The sequence below is a fragment of the Ovis canadensis genome, chromosome 9 (genome assembly GCF_042477335.2).
Source record: "Ovis canadensis isolate MfBH-ARS-UI-01 breed Bighorn chromosome 9, ARS-UI_OviCan_v2, whole genome shotgun sequence".
Classification (NCBI taxonomy): Eukaryota; Metazoa; Chordata; class Mammalia; order Artiodactyla; family Bovidae; genus Ovis; species Ovis canadensis.
In genome coordinates, this window is record NC_091253.1 from 70,231,015 (window position 1) to 70,242,624 (window position 11,610).

Genomic DNA, 11,610 nt, shown 5'->3' on the forward strand with positions numbered 1-11,610 from the left:
TGCCATCGTCAGCACCACCAGTGTCACCGCCTTTTAAATTATTGCTGTTATTGTAATTCAAACTCCTGCCTAAGGTGCAGGGCTAAGGGTCCTCTGCATGTGATTCTGTTAATCTTGGTTGTGACCCAGTTTCTTGTGGATTTTTTTTTCCTGGAGCCAAGACTCAGCTTGCTATTGCACGGGGCATTGTTAATTTATTTCAGGTCTTTAAGTTCAGGTAAAGGGTCTCTATCGGTACTTTAAAAAGTTAGAATTCATCTTATCTGGTACCTCATGCTAGCTTTTATTTCTCTTCTGTTAATTTTTAATTTACTCTTAAATCTTGATTCGTTTAAGTAGGTAAACAAAAAAACACACTAATATCAGACGGCATATGGAAATCTTGACTCACAACATGAGAGGGCTGGATCTTTTTACCCCAATAGCGTCACAAAGATTGAGCAACTTGAAACTTTTTCAGGGACATGCCCTTGACCTCATCCTTACCAAATGCCCAATCTCTCACTCACTTTCTGACCACTTCCTCTGGTACTTCCAACACCCTTTTACCAAGATTCTAACTGCCAATTTCAGATCTTAATGAAATATCTAATCTCGATCACCGCCTGTTCCTGTAACCTTCTCATACTTTCACAGCTCTCCTCCCTAGCTTCAATTGTTCATTATTACCATCACATCCTTGCAAATACTTTAAGTTCTTGGCAGCTCTTTCCTCTCTTCCTATGTTGCGCTTACTTGGCAAAGTCTCAAGTCTAATTAAATCAAACTATCTACCTATTTTTGCTTGTACTAAGTAACATTTGCAGAAAAAAAAATGAATTTGCTGATGACTGTTTTCATCTGAAACTCATGGTTCCAAATCACATGGGGTATTCAACACTGCTGTTCAACTTTACATCACTTCCCTAGCTTTTCTCATTTCCAAGATGGCTATTTGATGGCTTCTCTTTTCACCTGAAATCCTTTGACCTCTTCTTGCCAAAATCACACTCTCAGCTACTGTCTTTACATCATTGAAAAACAGAGGAGCTGCTAGAGAGGAACACTGTCTTTTTCCTACCTCAGCAGCTACAGTGCCACTTGCTTCTGTTCCTATGACCTCTGCCTTCCCTTTTCTTCACTCTGAAAGAAATGCTTTCACTGGCATCAAAAGCCAAACCCTCCACTTGTGCGCCAGGTCCCGTTCCCTATAGATTCTGCAAGGACAATATATCTGAAATTTTATACTTTCTCTCAGTATTCTCAATTTATTCCTGTCTCCTGAATGATTTCCATCAGCATGCACACCTATTGTAAGATCACCTATATTTGCTTGTGTATGTCCTCCTGAGAATTACACATTTTGTTAGCAGTTTTCTTTGCTTCCTCCATGTGTGCTTTTCCCATGTAGCATTTGGAAAATGTACACATGGAGGAAGCAAAGACAGTTGCCAGCAAGATGTCTAATAATTCTCAGGAGGGGATCCAAAAGTAAACATTGTTGTTCAGCCGCTGAGTCCTGTCTGACTCTTGGCAACCCCCATGGACTGCAGCATCCCAGGCTTCCCTGTGCTTCACTGTCTCCAGGAGTTTGCTCAAACTCATGTCCATTGAGTTGGTAATGCCATCCAACCATCTCATCCTCTGTCAAATAGAAAACCTCTTATTCTCTGTATTAAATCCCTTTTCTTTAAATACCTAGAATGATTTTTTCTCTCCTGTCCAAGTCCTGACTGTGATACGTATGTCGATCTTTATTGTCTTAAAATTTCACTGTCTGGCCTTTCTCTTGGAATGTGTGTTTTGTTTTGTTTGTTTGTTTTTCCCTATCTTCACATAATGCAAGTGATTAAAAATCATTTGGCTTGCAGCTTAAGTAGCACTCCTTTGTGCAGCCCATTCACTATCACGTTATCTTAATTGTGATATACTGTTTATGACTATATATTTTTTCTTGTTTATTTGCTCACCAGAAGATAAGTGATCTCATTATCTATGCATTCTCCATATCTAGGACAGTGTTGGACCCCCAGATGGTATCCAATAAATATCTGTGGAATAAATAAATGAAAACTGACCATCACATAGCATTTTTCCCAGGAATATCAGTGATTGAAATTTTAGGTTCCTCAACTTGATTTATTTGTTTATTTTTAATTGAAGGATAATTGCTTCACAGTATTGCATAGGTTTATACCAAATGTCAACATGAATCAGCCATTAAGGGAAAATCTACTAAGGGCAAAATGCTATTTCAGGTCCTGTGAGAGATACAAAGTTGAATTAGAGCTCAGTCCTGCCTTTGAGGAACCAGCAGAGGAAATAAGGAACGTGATGCATATGCGGCTGTTGTGTAACATAGAATGTGGTGTCATTATGCACATGTTAAAGCTACAGGAGTTCAGAAGCAGACTTCTGCTTCCATTTGGGGATACAGAGAAGGTTTTCTGAAGGAGGTAATGTTTGAATTGGGCCGGGAAGGATAGTTAGGACTTATGCATGCAAGAATGGGTGGGAAGAACATTCCTGAGCAGCCATTATCAATGGCTCAAAGTGGAGGTGAAGCACATTCAGAATATAGGGAATTTGAGATTGGTTCCCTTGGCTGGAAAGTAGGGTGTGAAAAGTGGAGGAGTCTAAGATGAAGGACTATACTCAGAAAACAAAACATCTCAAATAAATTCCCAGACAGGCAGGGGATCTACCGTTTTTCATTGAAAAACTTTTTATTCAGATACACATGCAGATTTTAAATTTACTTAAGGTGGGTATTAAGTTTGCAGTTAGAGCTCATTTACGCTAAACGCCTTGAGGCTATAGGAATTCTGTTTATTTGTTAGGAGCCGCACCATGTTTTACATTCTAAATGCTCTGGTTCGAATTCCATGTTGTGAATCTCTGCTCCCTCTGAATGAGAAACAGGCTGCATGCAAATGCATATTTGTTCATAATGAGCTTTTAACATCTCCCCTCTTCTCTGGGGATGAAATTAGTGTATATTCTGCTTTAGTCATGTCAGTAATCTTCCTGGAGATAGCAGAAAATGATTAAAACTTACTCTAAATCATTATCAGCCCATTGAAAGATATTCTCCTCTTGAACTTCTGCTTTCCTCTAAAACAACCCAGCCATTGAATTGAAAAGTGTCTGAGCTTGAAGTTCAAAGAACATATAAATTTTCCTTGAGGTTCTTTAACATCTAATAATAAAGTGATTGTTGCTGTATCAAGGCTTTATTAGTTTCTTAGATACTCTCTTAGTCACCACCAATAATCATCCTTCAAACGTGCATTTTCCTGCCTTATTGTGCTAAACAGACTGTGTTCAGCAGTTATATTACAGTGCTGTATCAGTTAAAACAGTGATTCCAAGTCGGCTATTTGTTTAGAGTGATAGAGGTAGAATAGATCAGTGTATTTTGTTTCCTGTAGGCTTTTATGTCACTGGATATGAGTACTTATATGCATGTAGACAAAATTCACAGCTAAGACTCATAGGTTTTAAGTTAATCACTAAAGGTCAAGTACTCACTTTAAAAAAACCACTTAAAATACAGTATCACTGGGAGTGATGATACCAATAAAAAAAAAAAAAGAAAAAATACAGGTTCTGCCTGTTTTTTTTAGTGCAGAAAATAGGGCAGTTAATTATATATTCAAATACGTGTACATTTTCTCATGTAAAGATGCAAATATCATAACATCCAATGCAGGCGGAAAAGGAGGATCAAGACAAGTTGGCTATTTGCATGTGAGATGCTGAGTTTCCTAAGTCCAGGGAAGAATTCCAGGGAGTCATCAATACCATGGAGCTCTAGTTTCCTCCTTGAAAGCAATAAACATGGTTCATGGTCTTAAAATGACCTTTTAGAGACATTCCATTCATCACTCTTCCTCTTAGGCTGTAGTGTAGATAGGCTATGTCTCTGATGATCTCCCATGTTCAGAAATTGTAGGAATTTTTGATTCTTACAAAACATCAGCAATAATAGGCAAATAGGGCTCTTTGAAAGGGAGTCTATTAAAGTCATTTATCATAGACAAAGCCCGTTTCCGATGAATCCTAGCAGGAGGAAACTAAAAAGATCATCAAAGTGAAGGCCGCTGGTTGGACCACTTTTTTAAGAAAAAATTTTAATTAGTTGCCAACATAATATCATATCCAACTGGGTTTTAATCCCTATAATAATACTTTCTAATTTTTTTTTGTTGTTGTTGTTGTTGAGGAACTAGATTCTCACAGAATTCAGGAGTTTGATTCCAGTCACACATCTCATTGATAACTAAACAAAGAGTTTATTAAGATGGAAAAATTTAGTATGTTTTATTCCATCACGTTAATCCCCAGATTCACATATCTGCCATTTAAATTACATAGCTATGAGTTTGAATATCTGTAAACTGGCAATAGGTTAGAGTTAGGGAAAGTTGACTGCTTTTCCAGTGTTGTCACTTGACATATTCTTTCCCAAAGGAAAACGAAAACTAATTATGCTTTTCAAATTTACCGCAAGTCACATTTTTAAAATATTTATTGGAGAAACATGGTGGGAGATATATAAAATGCCTAAACCATGGGGAAAGAGATAAGTCAGCACAGCAAAGAGATAAACACAGATAACACAGAGTAAATATCTGCTTGTTCAATCTCAATTGTTTCGGCATTTAGGAAAACTGGGACAAGACTGAGCTTATAAATGGAAAATAACATCTTAAAAATTTCCACCAGCTGTTAGGTTCTGTGAATACATTATCCCATTCACACAACAATCTCTCACGGAGAGTATTTTGTCATCATTTCTCCAGAAGAGGAATCTGAGGCTTCAGAGAGTTTAAGGAACATCCCAGATTCCACCCAACCAGGCAGGGGCAAAGTTGGGCTTGGAACCAGGTGAGATTCCAAAGTGTGTCTGATTTCCAGGACACAATTTCCACCTCTCCACACTATTTTCTTCCTTCCTTCCTTCCTTCCTTCCTTCCTTCCTTCTTCCCTTCATCTTCCCTCCCTCCCTCCCTTCCTCCACTCCATCCCGTCCCTCCCTCCCCTGACAGCATATGGGATCCTAGTTCCCCAACCAGGACTGAACAGTGGAAGCACGGATTCTCAACCGCTGGACCACCAGGGAAGTCCCCCGATACTATTTTCTTAGACACAAATTTTGTGCAGTTGAAAAGTGTAAATAAGTTTGTAGAAGAAGTAGTTTTAAACAACAGTGAGACAAAGCATGAGTCACATTGTTAAAGTACCCCCGAGAAAACATGTCCTATATTACTCGGAAGTTAATCTAATTTTAAGCAATCCTTTTTTACCCCTAAAAACCAGTTCCCTTAAGACTTTCATTAGGCACAGTTTTCTTAGTCTGAATTAATTTTGTGCTGGGAAGTAACAAAAGGACATTTCTTTGGTGCTGAATAGTCCTTAATTCAAACTCTTCCAGAATATTCAGGAAGCCTTATTCAAATTTATGCAAAATTTTGATTCTTTTCTCCCTCAGGTATTGAAGTGATCATCACGCACACACACACACACACATTTGTTTCTAAACACACACACACTCACACACACAGGTTTCTGAATTTCCAGAAACATCTCCAAGTCACTCACAAAAACATGTAAACGTGACCCATTTCTTTATAGTCAACAACACATCTCCCTTCCAGGAGGGCTGCTGAAAATCTTTTCTTTGAAACTACTTTGACTGAGAGCTAAATCTCCCCAGACAGGCTGAGGAGGATTAGAGTATATATTCCTTTGGGTAACAGCCTTTCAGGGTCAAAGGAGGATAAGAGGATTTTCAAATAAGGTTCTGATGAAGAAGGCATCCAGAATGAGTGGTCTAGGGACACAGCATCTAACTTTGGAGTCTCTCAACCCCAGTCGAATCCCAGAGGGGCTTCTGCAGAAAGCTGCGTCCTTTCTCCAAGCCTGCTGAAATAAACTCTGTGCCCCTTTCACAATAGATTTGAATGGTGAATTACCCCATTTGGAGGTGGAAAAAGAGTAGGAGAGCTTTTCTTTTCCCACGAGGCAGCATCTCTGTTTATAAACGGTAATGAAATTGACACTGGTAAACTGATTATGCTAAGCACGCTGAGTACGGAGCACCACTGAATGTTTCCTTTGCCTGCTCTTTGGGGTTTAAATAGAAACTTGTGATTCTGGGGATCAGAAGCTCAAGTCCCAATCAGTGAATAATTTATTAACCTTTAATAAGTTGCTGATCTCTTTGTACCTCAGTCTGAATGACAAAGTAATAACCTTCTTAGTAAATTGTTTTGAGATCTCTTATCGAAAGGGTAAATATGTAGTAATTATGAACCCTTTTTAGCAACATTCTGATGAGGGATTCCAAAGTAAACCCCAACGGACAGGAACTGTTTATTTGTATCAGGCTGGAAATAAACTACTTTGAAATAGTGAAGGATGAAGCATAGTTGGAGTGAGTTGTTGTTGTTCCGTCACTAAGTCATGACCAGCTCTTTGTGACTCCATGGACTGCAGCACACCAGGCTTCCCTGTCCTCTGCTGTCTCTCGGAGTTTTCTTAAACTCATGTCCATTGAATTGGTGATCCCATCCAACCACCTCATCCTCTGTCTCCTGCTTCTCCTCCTGCTTTCAATCTTACCCAGCATCAGGAAATTGGAGTGGTATTTCCTAATAACAAATGATATAGAATCATTGAAAGCAAAATGTACAAGAAAAGCAATAGGTATTGGGCACTGACCACAGCCTAGCTGCTTCAGTTAAAGGAGGATAATACATCATCCCTGACCCCAGGGGGCTCACAGTCTGGAAGGACTAACAGGCGCACAAGCAAGTAGGTACAACAAGGTCATATACACACCCAGCACCAACACCGAGGACAGTCACCAAGTAGTAGAGCATGTCAGCTGGGTTTTCATGTCCAAAACCAAGAATTCTCAAACTGTCAGGGACCCTAGAAATGTTTAATACAACCCTTCAATTATCTGAAGGAAGACCATTCAAATCTGAGAAATTAAGGGGCTTGAAAAAATAGGGAAACACATCTTCAGACTTCCAATCTAGTTCTTTCTTTGTTACACAGATTGAAACCAAGTCAATTAGTCAGGTCTATGAAAAAAAATACTGTCTGAGCTTCCCTGATGGCCCAGACGTTAAAGAATCCTCCCGCAATGCGGGAGACTTGGTTTCGATCCCTGGGTTGGGAAGATCCCCTGGGGAAGGGAATGGTAACCCATTCCAGTATTCTTGCCTGGAGAATTCCAAGGGCAGAGGAGTCTGCAGGCTACAGCCTATGGGATCACAAGAGTCAGATACAACTGAGTACACGTGAAAAAAATACAATATACATATTGAGATATACTGATATTTATATATCATAATATGTGTGTAAGTATTATGAATATATATGTTAAAGGTCTATGTAAAGTTATACATTCATATCAAATTATTTATAGCATTATGTGGTATATAAAAGATATTAGTTTACTTGCAATATTGTAAGTAACATGATAATGTTACTTATAATGCATTGTATTATATTATTATACATAGGTGTTATCATTAAAGGGAGTAGGTATGCAACAAAAATGTTGCTTGGCAATCAAGAGAGAAGTTACTAGGCGATAACCTGGATTCCTCATTTTTTCCCATTATTGAACCCTGAGGAGACACCCTGTCTTTCTGTTTAAATCAGGTACTTCCTCCTTACTCCCAGCATAAATGACAGTTCCTCTGTAACCTCTCTTGATGACCTTGAATCACTTCTGGCTGTTAACAGTCTGTCCCCATCCCACACCACTAGATGGTGAATGCTTGACAAGCTCCTTAATTGAGAAGCAGTCCACATCCTCACTGAGAACCTGACCTTTGGAACAGGCAGGTGCATAGGTGGGGGTCCACTCTGCTGTATTCCAGATATAAGAGGTAAGAGCAGTTTCCCTCACGTCTCTAGACCTCTTTATTTCTTCAACTATAAAATGATAAAAATTGTACCTATGACATTGTGTCTTTGCAGGATTCTAGTGTACGTGGGAACCAAGTACTCAGCAATTATATAGTCTTTGTATTTTTGCACACTATGACTGCTCAATAAATATTTGTTAGGCCAAATCAAATTTTATGTTTTCCTTCAAATATTTTTTATATGTCTCTGTCTTCAGCCTTGGTATTATTCCTTTAATTTTGTCATGCAGAAACAGATCATTTTTTCTAAAGCTATTTTAAATTATTTATATTCACCTTTGCATCCTCCAAGAAAACAAACAGCCAGCTGCCTCAGATTTTGCCAACAGCGTTCTCTTTCTTGTCAACACAGAGCAACAAAGGCAAGCTCTGGAAGTTCGCAAAAGCAGTTTTGTGGGTTTTTATTTCTGGTGGCTCATCTGCAGAATGAGAGACACAAACATCAAATGGTAACATGAACCACATAAATAAGGAAGAAACAAACTGTGGAGCTTCTGAGTCTTTCTCAGTGCAGAAACACATCAAGTAAAGGAATGATGAGGTGCAAGAATGCCAAAATGAAAAAGATCCCTTGGAAATTTCCAGATAACAATTGGAAAAAATGGTTGTGGGTTGCTTTAGCCTGAATTCTCTAACTGCCCTCATTCTGCTCTTGAATCTTCACTAGAGACTGCCTTCCCCCTCAGCTCGGTTTTTCACCTCTCTGGATCATTATAAGGCTAATTCCTATCATAGCCACTCTCAGATATTGGGTTGGCCAAAAAGTTTGTTTGGGTTTTTCTGTACTATCTTCTGGAAAAACCCGAACGAACCTTTTGGCTAATCCACTGTATCACAGTTCCATCTACCATCTCGGCTTCTTCATCTCTTAGAATTATTGTCTGAGCAAATGAGCCTGTCCTGGCTATGCCTCTATCCCCAAGCCATCCCACTGCTCCCCGCCACCACCACAAGCCGATACCACTGTCATCTCCCTTTCCGCTCAAGCCTCCTGTCTGTCTCTTTCTGTTGTTGTTAGGTCACTAAGCTATGTCCAACTCTTTTGCGACCCCATGGTCTGTAGCATGCCAGGCTCCTCTGCCCACGGAATTCTCCAGGCAAGAATACTGGAGTGGGTTGCATTTCCTTCTCCAGGGGATCTTCCTGACCCAGGGATTGAACCTGCATCTCCTGCATTGGCAAGCTGATTCTTTACCACTGAGCCACCAGGGAAGCCCACCTGTCTCTTGCTACTCCTGCCTATTACCACCTATTCTCCACTCAGCTGCCGATGCAATGATATTTAAATTATATAGTGTCTCCCTATTATTTCTATTTTATTTATTTTTTAGACTTTTTATTTTGTATTGGGGTACAGCTGATGAACAATGTTGTGATAGTTTCAGGTGAACAGCCAAGGGACTCAGCCATACTTGTGAAAGTGAAAGTGGCTTACTCAAGTCCAGCTCTTTGCGACCCCATGGACTGTAGCCTGCCAGGCTTCTCCATCCATGGAACTCTCCAGGCAAGAATACTGGAGTGGGTTGCCATTTCCTTCTCCAGGATATCTTCCCAACCCAGGGATCAAACCCAGGTCTCCTGTATTGCAGGCAGATTCTTTACCAGCTGAGCCACAAGGGAAGCAGCCGTGTTTATACGTGTATCCATTCTCCCCCAAACTCCTCTCTTGTCCAGGCTGCCACATAACATTGAATAGAATTCCATGTGCTATATAGTAGGTCTTTGTTGGTTATCCATTTTAAATACAGCAGTATGTACTTGTCCCTCCCATACTCCTTAACTATCACTTCCCCTCATCTTTTTCTCCTAGCAACCGTAAATTCATTCTATAAGCCTATGAGTCTCTTTCTGTTTTGTAAGTTCACTTCTGTCATTTCTTTTTACATTCCACATATAAGGGATGTCATATGATATTTCTCCTTTTCTGTCTGACTTTCTTCACTCAGTATGACAGTCTCTAGGTCCATCCATGTTGCTGCAAATGGCATTATTTCATTCTTTTTAATGTCTAAGTAGTGTTCCATTGTATATAGTATATAGTAGTATTCCATTGTATATATGTACTGCATCTTCCATTTTTCTGCTGATGCATATTTAGGTTGCTTCTTGGTTATTGTAAACAGTGCTGCAATGAATATTCAGGTGCATATGTCCTTTCAGATTATGTTTTTCTCCAGATATACAGGAGAAATGAAATTCTCCTATACAGGAATAGGATTGCAGGGTCATATGGTAGCTCTGTTTTTAGTTTTGTAAGGAACCTCCATACTGTTCTCTATAGTGGGTGCACCAATTTACGTTCCCACCAACAGTGTAGGAGGGTTCCCTTCTCTCCACATCCTCTCCAGCATTTATTGTTTGTGGATTTTTTTTCATGATAGGCATTCTGGCTGATGTGAGGTGATATCTCATTGTAGCTTTGATTTGCATTTCTTTAATAATTAGCAGTATTGAACATCTTTTTCTTGTGCCTCTTGGCCATCTGTATACCTTCTTTGGAGAAATGTCTATTTAGGTCTTCTGCTCATTTTTTGATTGAGTTGTTCATTTTGATGCTGTTTTGTGTCATGTACTGTTTGTACATTTTGGAGACTGATCCCTTGTCGGTCACATCATTTGCAAATATTTTCTCCCAGTCTGAGAGTTGCCTTTTCATTTTGTTTATCATTTCCCTTTGCTGTGCAAAAGCTTTTGAGTTCAAGTAGGTCCCAATTGTTTTTATTTCCATTGTTCTGGGAGATGGATCGAAAAAGATATTTCTGTGATTTATGTCAGAGAATGTTCTGACTGTGCTTTGCTTTATGAGTTTTATAGTGTCCAGTCTCACATTTAGGTCTTTAATCCATTTTGAGCTTATTTTTGTGCATGGTGTTAAAGAATGATCTAATATCATTTTAAAATATTAATTTGAAAATAGAAGCAAATGGCTCAGATGGTAAAGAATCTGTCTGCAGTGAAGGAGACTCAGGTTTTATCCCTGGGTTGGGAAGACCCTGGAAAGCAAAATGGCAACCCACTCCAGTATTCTTGCCTGGGAAATCCCATGGACAGAGGAGCCTGGCGGGCTACAGTTCATTGAGTCACAAAGAGTCAGACACGACAGAGCGATTAACTCACAGAGAGACAAACTTGTTACCCTGGCCTCCAAAGCCCTACATGATCAGGTCCCCTTCTGTTTGACCTCAACTCTCGTTGATTTTTTCCCCCTATTGTTTCCAGAAGTTTCTCAAATGCACGAAGATCTGAGCCCAGGGCTTTTGGTCTCCTGGCTTTTTGCATGGCTCACATCTTTGATAATTCAATTAGAGCATAAGGAGGGGTTTTGGTTAGAGTGTTCATAGGAGCACCCTAAATTAAATGCCTTTCCTGGTGTCTCATTACCCTCACCTGAGTTTATTTTCTCGTTATCATCTATTTTCTAAAATGAATTAATAAGTTACATATTAACATTGTCTGTGCCTGCACTAGCCTGTAAGCTCTCTGAAGTGTTAGCACTGGGGCCTACCTAGAACAATGCCTAGCACATAGTAGGTGCTCTAAAAATATTTTTTGAATGAAGTACATGAAATATTTGTAGTGTTTTGTAAAGCTGTAATATTCGTAAAGCTACAAATATTGAAATATTTGTAAAATGCTTAAAAGAGTTTGGGCATCTGCAAAAGAAATAGTTCTTTAAAAAGTA

At 39.3% G+C, this 11,610-nt stretch overlaps 1 long non-coding RNA gene across 1 annotated transcript; it reads right to left on the bottom strand.

Annotated features, from left to right (window-relative positions):
* Positions 1-6,342: 6,342 nt before the first annotated feature.
* On the bottom strand, positions 6,343-8,347 carry LOC138445886 (uncharacterized). The gene is made up of 2 exons (XR_011259019.1): positions 8,205-8,347; positions 6,343-6,635 (listed from the first exon to the last, which is right to left on the bottom strand). It is a non-coding gene; the product is annotated as an uncharacterized lncRNA (long non-coding RNA).
* Between the last annotated feature and the right edge of the window lie 3,263 nt (positions 8,348-11,610).